Genomic DNA, 10,863 nt, shown 5'->3' with positions numbered 1-10,863 from the left:
GTATACTGGTGGCTACACAATATCATCATTCAACAAGTTTTGCATTCACAAGGTAATTCTATGTCTTAACTGAAGATGATATGTCTCCGGTGAAATGTAGTAACCAGATAACTTTTAGATCTATTGATTTCAATTCTTTTTTTCATGAATATCAAGAGGCAGGGTCTCTGTATCATGTGTTACAGTGTTGAGAAAGCATCATAACATTTTCTAAAATGGAACTTTGTTTTCTATCAATGACATACATGGGTTTTCTTTTTCCACATTTAACAGGGCTTATTTTCTTTATTGAAAATAGCCATTTTATGAGATTTGAGGTGGTGTGTCATTTTGTACTGAATTTCCCTTCTTTTATGATCCATGGTACTGAAAAATTTAAACATATATTATAGTCATTTGTGTGTTTGATTCTGAGAAATCTCTATAAGGTCTTGTGCCCATGATTAAATAAAGCATTTTGGCTACTGTTACTGCTCAGTTTGAAAATGCGATATTAGCATCTTATCTGTCCCAGTCCATTGACTTTTTTTCAGATTCTAATTGGTTGTTTCATGATGTATATCACTTTTGTTTGAGTTAGTATTATTTGTTTATGCTTGATCTTGAGGGTGTATTTTTGAGGTCACTAATAAAAAATTATTGTATACTCTCATCACAAAAAGCCATTTACAGATTCAGGCCAGTCTCTACCAAAACTTCCAAGTTATTCCAAAAATCACGGAAGAAAAATACTAAAATAACCCGAGATTTCCAAAGCCACAGTGAGCAACTGCAACCAGTTAAACTTATCCCACTATGTCACTTCAAGCTTAATTATACAACTGTGGTAGTCAAAGTAACATAGCACTGGCAAGTAACAGAATGCCCAGAAGAAAAGCCACACCTCTGCCATTGCTCACTTCAACATAAGGGCTAAATGCAGTGGAGGTGATTAGAAATCTAAGACATGATGTTAGGAAAATTGAACATTAAAATGAAGAGGACTGTAAATTAATATGCATTTTGAGTTTAAAATAAGAGTCAATGAAAAATGGATAGAAAATCTGAAATTATGATTCTTAACATTGCCCAAAAATGATAGTTTTAAACTGTCATACTTATACAACCATATAGAAGATAAATGGCATTTTAAAAATGTAGAGTACACAAGATTGTTTTTTCAAATTATTGTCCATCATTAAATTTATCACAGCAATTTTAGTAAAATGGTGAAGTTTAGAATGCAAATGATTCAGAAATCCCTTTGAACTTCAGTTATAATGATACACTCATCCTTCTAGAAGAAATGTTTCATACAATTCAAACACATAATTTTAGTGACTCAGATTCACAATGAATGAAGTTCAATAAATCTTACATCTGGAGAGAGAGATTGACATTTGCTATAGTGTGTTAAGACAAAACAGAATTATAATGCTGAAAGATGCATAGTGCTAGTGATTTTTCCCGGCTGTGAATCGCTTTTTTGTGTGTACAATAGAAGCTTTCCCCCTATGCATTCAACCCAATGCCAACTGTCATTATTGTATTATTCTCTGTGAACTGTTGCTATGCACCCTTGAGGCAGACAAACAGAACAAGCTGGGTATGTTGATCACTTGGATTTCTATGAAACTTTCTATAAGAATTTTTATTAGACAAAACTTGATTTTCATGTTTTCTTGACTTAAAAATAATATATCCCATGAGTACATAAAACTCTACCTATATTTAACTCAATTCCATACCTTAATATTTTATGCTATGAATAATCAAGAATAGCTATCTTCATAGATATCATAAATTACTATTGTGACTCTATGGAAGTTGTCTTTATTATTTTCCTGTCATTGTTATAAAGTCCCTCAAGAGAAGCAATCTAAGAGAGAAAAACTTACCTCAGGCATACTGTTCCAGAGGGTTCATGGTGAAGGAGACATGGCCATAAGTAAGGAAGGTTTAGATTTGAGAACAAGAAACAAAGAGTAAAAATAAATCTAGTCTATAAGAGCTCAAGACCTGCCCCAACAGGGTACATTTTTTTTTAGCAAGGCTCTGCTTCTAGATGGTTCTACCACCTTCTAGAACAGCATCAGCAACTAGGGATCAAACGTATAGACATTTGAGCCTATGGGAGACTTTTGCCTATTCAAACCACAACAAAACTTTAGGTCTCTATGAAAAACTCTAAAATTATAAAGTACAAATTTACAAAAATATTTATAATATTGTAGAAAAGAACTATACTTGTAAATGTGGGACACTAATATTATTTTTAACTATAGCAATATAAAATATTAATAAACATAATATATAATATTTCAATACTAAGTAATATGCCTATGAGATTTTACAATAAGAGATGGGTCTCAAACTCAAACTATGTCTGTAAACAGCTCAGTCATATATCAATAGAGTCAAGTAATAGTAACAAATTGGTATGTAAACCTGATCTTCTATTCTAGAGAAATGGCTTGCAATTCAGAGGTTCAGTTCATTATCATCCTGGCGGGACATAGTACAATGCAGGCTGACACGGTGCTGGAGAAATGGATGACAGCTCTATATCTTGCTCAGTCAACAGGAAATGAACTGCGACACTGGGAGTAGTGTGATCATACACGAGCTTCAAAGTCCACCCCCATTGTGACATACTTTTACACCATGGATATATGCACACCAACAAAGCCTTCACTCATAAATAGTGCCATTTCCTATATCTTATGGAGGCCAAGTAACTTTCTATGATGAATTCACAGTAATCCAATTCAGACACATATATGTACATTCATATTGCCGGACAAGAGAGCAGTGGTTCTAAATGGAGCTTGTATGAGTGAAGAAGATAACATAAAAAAATAAAGTAATTAAATATTTAATTTAGAAAATACTTGTATGCATTATAGTAATAAAAATGTCATATGTGAAAAAAAAAATGCTTTGACTCCAAAATTTAAGTTCAAAGACAAGTTACTGGGGAAAAGGATTTCTACTTTTGTTTCCACAGAAAATGAAAAGCTGTGGATTCCTTCCAGACTAATGTGGTTTGATCAAGCCAGACCGCCTGAAACAGAATACCAGTGATCCTACATTCAAACAGCTGGACAAAGCTGCCTTGCAGACTACAGACAGGAATTCTGCATCTTCTTAGACTCCCCTATGACAGCACCCCTCACCAGCAGGAAGTAGTTTGGAAAGAATGATGCCAAAATTCCCAATTATCTATAAATGTTTGTTTTCATTTAAATTAAAAAAAATAAAAAAAATGTCATATGTGATATTTCAAGTTTCAGATCCTAGAATATATATACAATTTTGTCCTGCAAATGTTATTATAAATTTTCTACTTGAAAAAAATGAAAAATGAACAAAATGAAAGAAAACTAGCAAATGGAAATAGTAAATACGAATATTCACAACATTGAAAACAGTGAAGGAAAAAGTTATCAAACTTAACAATAATGTTATCCTTACAATACAAATATATTTACAATTCTCTAAATTTATATGATACATTTGCTGAAGTTTAGAGCATGAATCCAGATCATCCAGCATGCTAGGGAATCTATAACCCAATGCCATTCAATGCATTTAGTGAGTCCTGTTTTCTAAAAATCAATAAGAATCAAAATGACAAGAGTATATATACAGTATGTAGTGCAAAACAAAAAATACTTTGTTGGAGGTTTCACATACACATTTTATTTACTTTTCTACTTAAGCAAATATATAGGATCTACGTTGTCAAAATGCCTAAGGGTACTTGAATTTTTCAGTGCCTATGTTATTTTTATGTTTTATGGTAATATATAGAGTTTGAAGACTGCTCTAACACTTTATGAAATAAAATAAAATAATGTTTATTATATGGAATATATTTGCTTATTTGCATAATCTTCCTACTGATTTCATATACAGATGGTGCTAATAAATCTTTAAAGTATATTATTTATTGAGCTATTTCTTGTTTCCTTTTAATAACTTGACCCATACCAGAAACATCATTTAAAATGTTTCCTAGTGAAAAGCATGTAATGGACAATTTCAGGTTTTAAAAATCAATGTACCATCCAATAAATTATATGTATTGTATTTGTTTAAAACACTTAAAAATGAGCTCTTAGCTTTTCAGTTCCTATATCAAAATATTAATTTCATTCTGTTCAATGTTACTTATTGTTATATATGCATATATTTGGCTTATGAATATTGCGGTTAAATAAGGATCAGGATAAACAAATAGGCCAAATAGATGTTTATTCAGGGAGAAATAACTTACAACCTAGACAGATGAATACCAGGGAATTCCACCCGATGCTCTCCTGTCCGAGTCCTGCCAGTAAGAGAGCTTTTCCCACCTCTTCTTCAGACCTCCTTCCACAGGTCACTTCTGCCCATGGCTCCACTCCCCAGGAAGTAGTAAGGAGGAGAGTCTGGAGAAGGAAGAACTGCCAGCTGCCTCTCCCTGGTAAGACCAGGTGGAAATACATAGAAATGGGCTAATAATTAAGACAGAGCTAGCAGATAAGAAACAAGTAACCGGGCCAACAGAATTATATCTAATACAGAGTCTCAGTTTATTGTTTGGGGCTGGCACGGCGGCAGGACCAGACCAGGCGGCGGGAGGAAAAACCTTACTCATTACATATGAAATCTATTTTAATATAATCAACATAGAAATCATATAGAGAAACATAATTTGACTCAATCATTCTTATGCAGTTTGATATACTGTGAAAATTTTGACAAATTTTGAAGGTTTATAAATTTTACTATATGTATAATTTTACTATATCGTTTTTTTTAAGCCCTTAACAAATGATTTTTTATTTGATTGGTTATGCAATAACTGATTGGTTATACAACATTGCTAGATCGTTGTATTCTTAAACATTTAATTTTTTTCATTTATTCTATTTTCCTTTCTGATATTCTGATGTGTTATTTATCCATTTTCTTTTGAATGTAACTCAGAACATTACACACATAGCAAATCAGGGGCAAAACCATACAAGTCTTCCTTATATTTTCTGATTTCTTTTATTTTTACAACCAACTCATCAGCAAAGTCTGTTATCAGAGTGTATCTTAGATCTTTGTAGTTCTCATCACCACTAGCTTTTATCAACAATTGCCAGGTGAGAGGAGCAATATGATGGCAGAGCAGGGTCCTCTGATTATGGTTTCCCTGCAGATACAAGTTGAATAGCGATTCATGCAACAGTATCTTCATATCAGTTAAAGAGATTAGGTGAAAATATAGTGTGTGACTATTAGTATAGTAAAATGAAAGAAAAAATGCCAAAGCAATCAGGTTAATTAAAAGTTGCCGTATAACCCCTGCTCAACTTCAAAGAACCAGCACAGAGACAGATATATCTTTGAGGAAGAAAGAAACAATAATTCTTTTACTTTGGATTTGAAATGTATTACTATATATGCCTCATGGCTTGGTGTGCCCTAAAAATGTCTACTAAAAGGTCAAGCCCATAGATTTGGCTGCTGGAAACACATTAGGTCCTGTGGCTGATGGCAATCATTTTTCTATAGGACAAAGTACTATATCATTTAGGTAACAAAGGATAAATCCCAGTATAGGGTTCTGTCTTGAAGCCCATAAACAAGCTAATCCAAGACCTATAGTCTGGCAAAACTTTACAAATCTCATACTCAAAGATGAGAGACAGGGCTTCTAGAATTAATCCGGTATCATTTATAGATATGTACATGTCTAGAACAAGTCTGAGTTTCAGCCACATTGGTATCAAGCTAGGGTGAATCTGCCTCTTCCAATGATAATGCAGCAGTCTTCTACAGTTGTATGACTCACTGTTTACCTCACTTAATGTGTAATTAACTGTTTCCAGTACCCATTCTCCAAATGTAGGGACAAACCTATTAAGAGGTCAGTACTCATACACCAGGTGCTAAAGTGACCTGACACCAGACAAAAATTTTCCTTAGTACAAAGACTTATGTTATGACATATATCAATACCAGCTTTGGCATGGACCCACCTGCATCTTTCAAAGCCATGTAAAATAAATGCCATATACTACATGTAAACTTTCTCCTGTCTCTATTATACCTTGATAGTTCAGATAGCAGGTTAAAGTTATCTAAAAGAAAGAAAACTCAGTTTAGAAAATGAGTCCATATATATTAAAAATTATAGGGAAAATGTAGTATTTGTTGCTCTGAGTCAGGTTTTCTTTTCTTTCTTTCTTTTCTCTTTTTTCTTTTCTTTTCTTTTTCCTTTTTTTTTTTTTTTTCCTTTTTTTTTTTTGTACTTAGTATTCCAACATGTTTTATTTTGTAGACCACTGGTGTGTACTTTTGAGAACCAACATCTTAGAGATTTCTATAAAGTGTCCAGTTAGTGTCCTCTGACAACTCCCTTTGCTTCGGGCCAGGCTTGGTGGATTCAGTTCCAGCTCCAGGTTGATACAGGATATCCAGTGGCTCTTGAAGGACAAATCACACTTCAGCCTCTTCCTTTCAGTGGTGGGTTCCTAGTTTTCTGTGTTGAGGAGTAAGGATTGACATTTGAACAAGGAATCAGTGCCCTTGTGCTTAACAATGGGAAGGAACCCCCAGATGCCTTAGACATTAAAAGATAAGGAACACAGATAACACCTTTGTAGGTTGCCTATTTGTTCTATAACTAAAAAATTTAATTCAAGAATATAGGTGCCATGAAACAGTTAAACATTATATAAAACTAAAATCTACCTTTCCCCACTACAGTGTACTTTAGGCTAAACCCTCCCAAATGTTTCTAAACTAAAAAGGGCATCTTATTATACAAGACCAATTAAAAAGTACATATTCACTTGAATAACAATTTTATGTTTTAGGTGCAATGTTGATAATACAGGTTCTTTAACATAGATCACAAAATATGTGCACAGGAAAGTATGGACATAGAGACAAAATGATGTTTTTATTTATGCTAAAGAGCTGCTGATCTTGAACAATAAGTGTAAAATCACTATACAAAAAATAAAATGATTTGAAAGCTAATATCCACCTAACAGTCTTTATTACTGATTTTTATTATTTATTATATTTAAATTATTTGCAAAATAATTTAGATATTGAATTATAAATTTAGTATTGTACATGAACCCCATGTGGGAACAGAATTCCTTGTCACACTATAGAAATTTAATTACATTGTAAAAAGTATTATTTTTAGTGGAGAATGTCCTGGGTCAAAGAAATTCCCTCCAGTTGTTAGACTCAGCTTTATAAATCAAAGACTCGAAGGAATAATGCAACTCTCTGTTGCATCTACCTCGGCCAGCAAGGAAACAGGACCACGACTCTTCTTCAAGCAGTTTACTCAGGAACCTTGTACATCAGCTTCTGCTTCCCCCCACCCCAGCAAGCCCTTAAATGTGCGCTTACTGCCCAATCAGCTCATGCCACCTGGCGATCCTGGATAGGCTACAGAAGGAGGAAGCATACCAGATCCATCAAGTACTTCCAAATAAAGCTTGTTTACAGCTAAGCTTGGACTACCTGACATCCAGCCAGGCTCCATATTGGGGCTGTGGCTTCACCCAACTCTCTGACTACTGGGAGACCATCATGTCACTTACCAATTCTGTCTTTCTAGAATGCCAACTACAACATTTAAATATAAAATTAGAAGATGCATACTGCCAGGTGACACTGGTCTCAGTAATGTCTGGGAGTGGGAAGCACCTTTATAAATCCTATGTGTCGAGAGATACATGTCTAAGGATTCAAAAATAATCAATAGTATTGGATAACAATATCATTCTCAACTCAGCAGCTGCCTCGAAGTTGGGTGTAACTTCAGTTAATGTAACAAGAAAAGAAGGCCATGGATTTCATTTTATTAATTGCATCCACTCACACACTGAGCTAGAGTCACTGGATGTATAGAGACAATGAGATTTTTATTGTTCTTAGAGTCTTTAATTGAAGTATTGATAAAGGATAGATCTATATTAAAAACAAAATTCAGTAACTAATTCTGTCTAGATTAGGATGTGGCCCCAGGTGTGGAATTCATGTTTTTTGTGGCTACTTGAGATACATTTTACATAATCTGAAGTTTGTCGATGATTCTGGCTGTGCCCTTGCCCTTGTCAACAATCCCCATAATCCATGCTTTCGCCAAATTTGGAGGATTTTATCTCTTCACAGAACCGAGCTTCTTGCTCACATGGTAAACAGATTTGTATGCCTCTTGATGTTTTCAGGCAGGTTCCATGATTAGACCAACTATGTTTCCACAGGCTTTGCTCACAGCTGCTGTCTTGGCCAGCACAGCAAGATTGTGAATCACAAATGACAACTCATTCTTTGTTGGTTGGCCAGGTTATGTGCATGGCCCAGAATCCAGAAGCCTGTGATATCAGTGGCTGCATGGGCATTGAACGTGTGTATAAGGCCTGCAGCTGTCCTGTTGAGCTGTGCCATGTTCATCATCGCTTCTTGGTATGCCAACTCTACATCTTCTTGGGTGAACACTGGCTTAATTTTATTCCATTTCTCAGTAATATCTAGCCACTGGTGCGCAGCGACAACTTATGTCCCTAGGTGTTTTGTCAACAGCAGCACAACCCCTGCATTATTGGGCTTGATAAAGTCATTGGGCTGGCAGACAGTTGTGGTGACTCCTTCTAGAACAATCCAGGGGTTTAATACAGTTTGGCCGCCTGTTACAAAGGTTCCTGTTTCCTCTTCTGCATCTTTACAACCCTGTATAATTAGAGGTATCACTTTATCCCTTTCCCTGCCAGTCATTTTATTACTGACTCCAAGGAGCATCAGCATATTCACATTCTTTGGCGCCCATTGCTTAGAGGTCACTGAGAACATTAGCACATGCTATCCATCATGTAAGGGCCGTTGATGATAAAATAAATGTAATCTGTGGTTTGAACCAAGGAAGACCACTATGCCTCAAAGGAATGATGCAAGAATCCATCCTAGTCCCTAACCGTGGTATAACAGCTCCCAGAAACTGCTCATCATCTTGGAAGTGGTTCTCTTGTAAAGACTCCAGCAATTTCTGCAGGACATCTTGGGGCACTTTATAGCCTGTAAATTTCTGTTCAGTAAACCTGGTTAGGCAGAAGCTCTTGTCCAATTTACAACTTTTTGGTATAAAGGACTTCAGAATAGACATAGCTCTGGGGCCACAATCTTCCCAGTTCAGCCTCTCCCCTCCAGCTCTCTTGGTTAACTGGACTCTATTTGAGATCCATAAGCTCACTTTGCGCCCTCTGCCTCCTCCCAGAAACAGGCCGCAGCATCCCACAATGCACCTGGCACACCGGATATTCTCAAGCATCACCTGCACTGCCCTCTGCTTGGACACGGTGTGGAGGTTGGCCTAGGCTGGGTGCAGCCCTCAAGAGTCCCAGATTTTATTTTTTATATAATACTTTGTAGACACATTAATTTTTAAAGTTAAATTCATGTTGACATTATTAACAGTAATTCAATAATACAGAGTTTATTCTACATTTATCTATATAACTATGTTCTCAGACATCGGGAAACCCTACCCTGTTACACACACACACACACACACACACACACACTCACTCACTCACACACTCACTCACTCACTTGCTTATTCAGCTTATTCATTCACATATGACCTTATGACGTGGTTATGCACCCAAATGTCAAGAACTAGAAGACTGAAATTCAGTGTGAATATTTTCAACTTGTTTTGCTTCTCTGTTTCTGGAATTTTGAGACAGGGTTTTGGTATGGGGGCATGGATTTCTTTAATCATAAACTTCTGAACTCCATCTCCTGAGTCCTAGATGATAACCATGCATCACTATATTCAATGGTGGTAGGAATTTTAAAAACAAGTAGGGAAATAATTAGGAGCCTGGGATCTGAATGTTATAATTTATTAACATTTATTATATTGAATGAATTGTCTCTTCACAAACTAAGTTGTAACTTCACAAGCAATAGTGCCTAGTTCACATTTTTTTGTCTTCCTAGTCTTTCTGCTTCATATGGTGTCTCTGGATAATGCCCTCTGCCACGTTGTCAAAAGGATGTGTTGACAAATGTCAGAAAAGGCTGGCTCCTGAACTTCTAACTTTCAAACATCTGAACTAAGTCCACCTATTTGTTCATCAAGTGCCATGTAGGAGAAAAAGCAGGCAGGACCTAGTCCCACTGCCTGGCACACTGTGTTTCTAAATAAGAAGTTTGGCAGACCATGGTCCTGAATATCCCCACAATTTAGAACACTGAATTCTGTTGAAGCATGAGTATCTGATACTTGGCCTGCCTCATAGAGAGCCTGGCCATATAAGCACTCACTGTCCAATGTTAGGTAATATTCTAACCAAACTAGTCAGTAGGATTCCACTATATAAGTGGTTGTTCATGGTAAATAAAGCAGAGTGGTTCATTTGCATACCCGTTACTAACACACAGGCATTGTAATTTTGTTCAGTTGTTCTTTGGTAAAAACAGCCATATCTGATCTCAGATATTTTATTGTACCAACAAAGAATGGATCAGAGCACTATCCAGTTACATTTTCTCTATTTGTTCAAGCTCAGTAATTTCAGAATTAATAAGTAACAGCACTGTGGCAATAATTATAGTGTACCATCCCTCCAGACCTCAGGACTTTCTGACCTTACAAAGCTATGGACAAAGCCTCTTTGCTTTTTATCAATAAGTTAAATATTTGAAATGGGTTTTATTTTTTACAACATGAATTCTACTTTACCAATACCCGCTTTAACTTTTCTGTATTGTGTACGATAATGATCACTTTTTTTAATGCTCACATCTGTGCATTTTGATGAAGGCAAAATTATATACACAAGAGCACAATGACATCTCATACAATGTAATAATTAC

At 35.6% G+C, this 10,863-nt stretch overlaps 1 pseudogene; it reads right to left on the bottom strand.

Annotated features, from left to right (window-relative positions):
- Positions 1 to 7,993: 7,993 nt before the first annotated feature.
- Positions 7,994 to 9,145, bottom strand: LOC127230769 (selenide, water dikinase 1-like; annotated as a pseudogene).
- Positions 9,146 to 10,863: the final 1,718 nt, after the last annotated feature.

Source organism: Phodopus roborovskii, unplaced genomic scaffold (assembly GCF_943737965.1).
Source record: "Phodopus roborovskii unplaced genomic scaffold, PHOROB, whole genome shotgun sequence".
NCBI lineage: Eukaryota > Metazoa > Chordata > Mammalia > Rodentia > Cricetidae > Phodopus > Phodopus roborovskii.
This window is presented reverse-complemented; position numbering and strand designations above follow the sequence as displayed.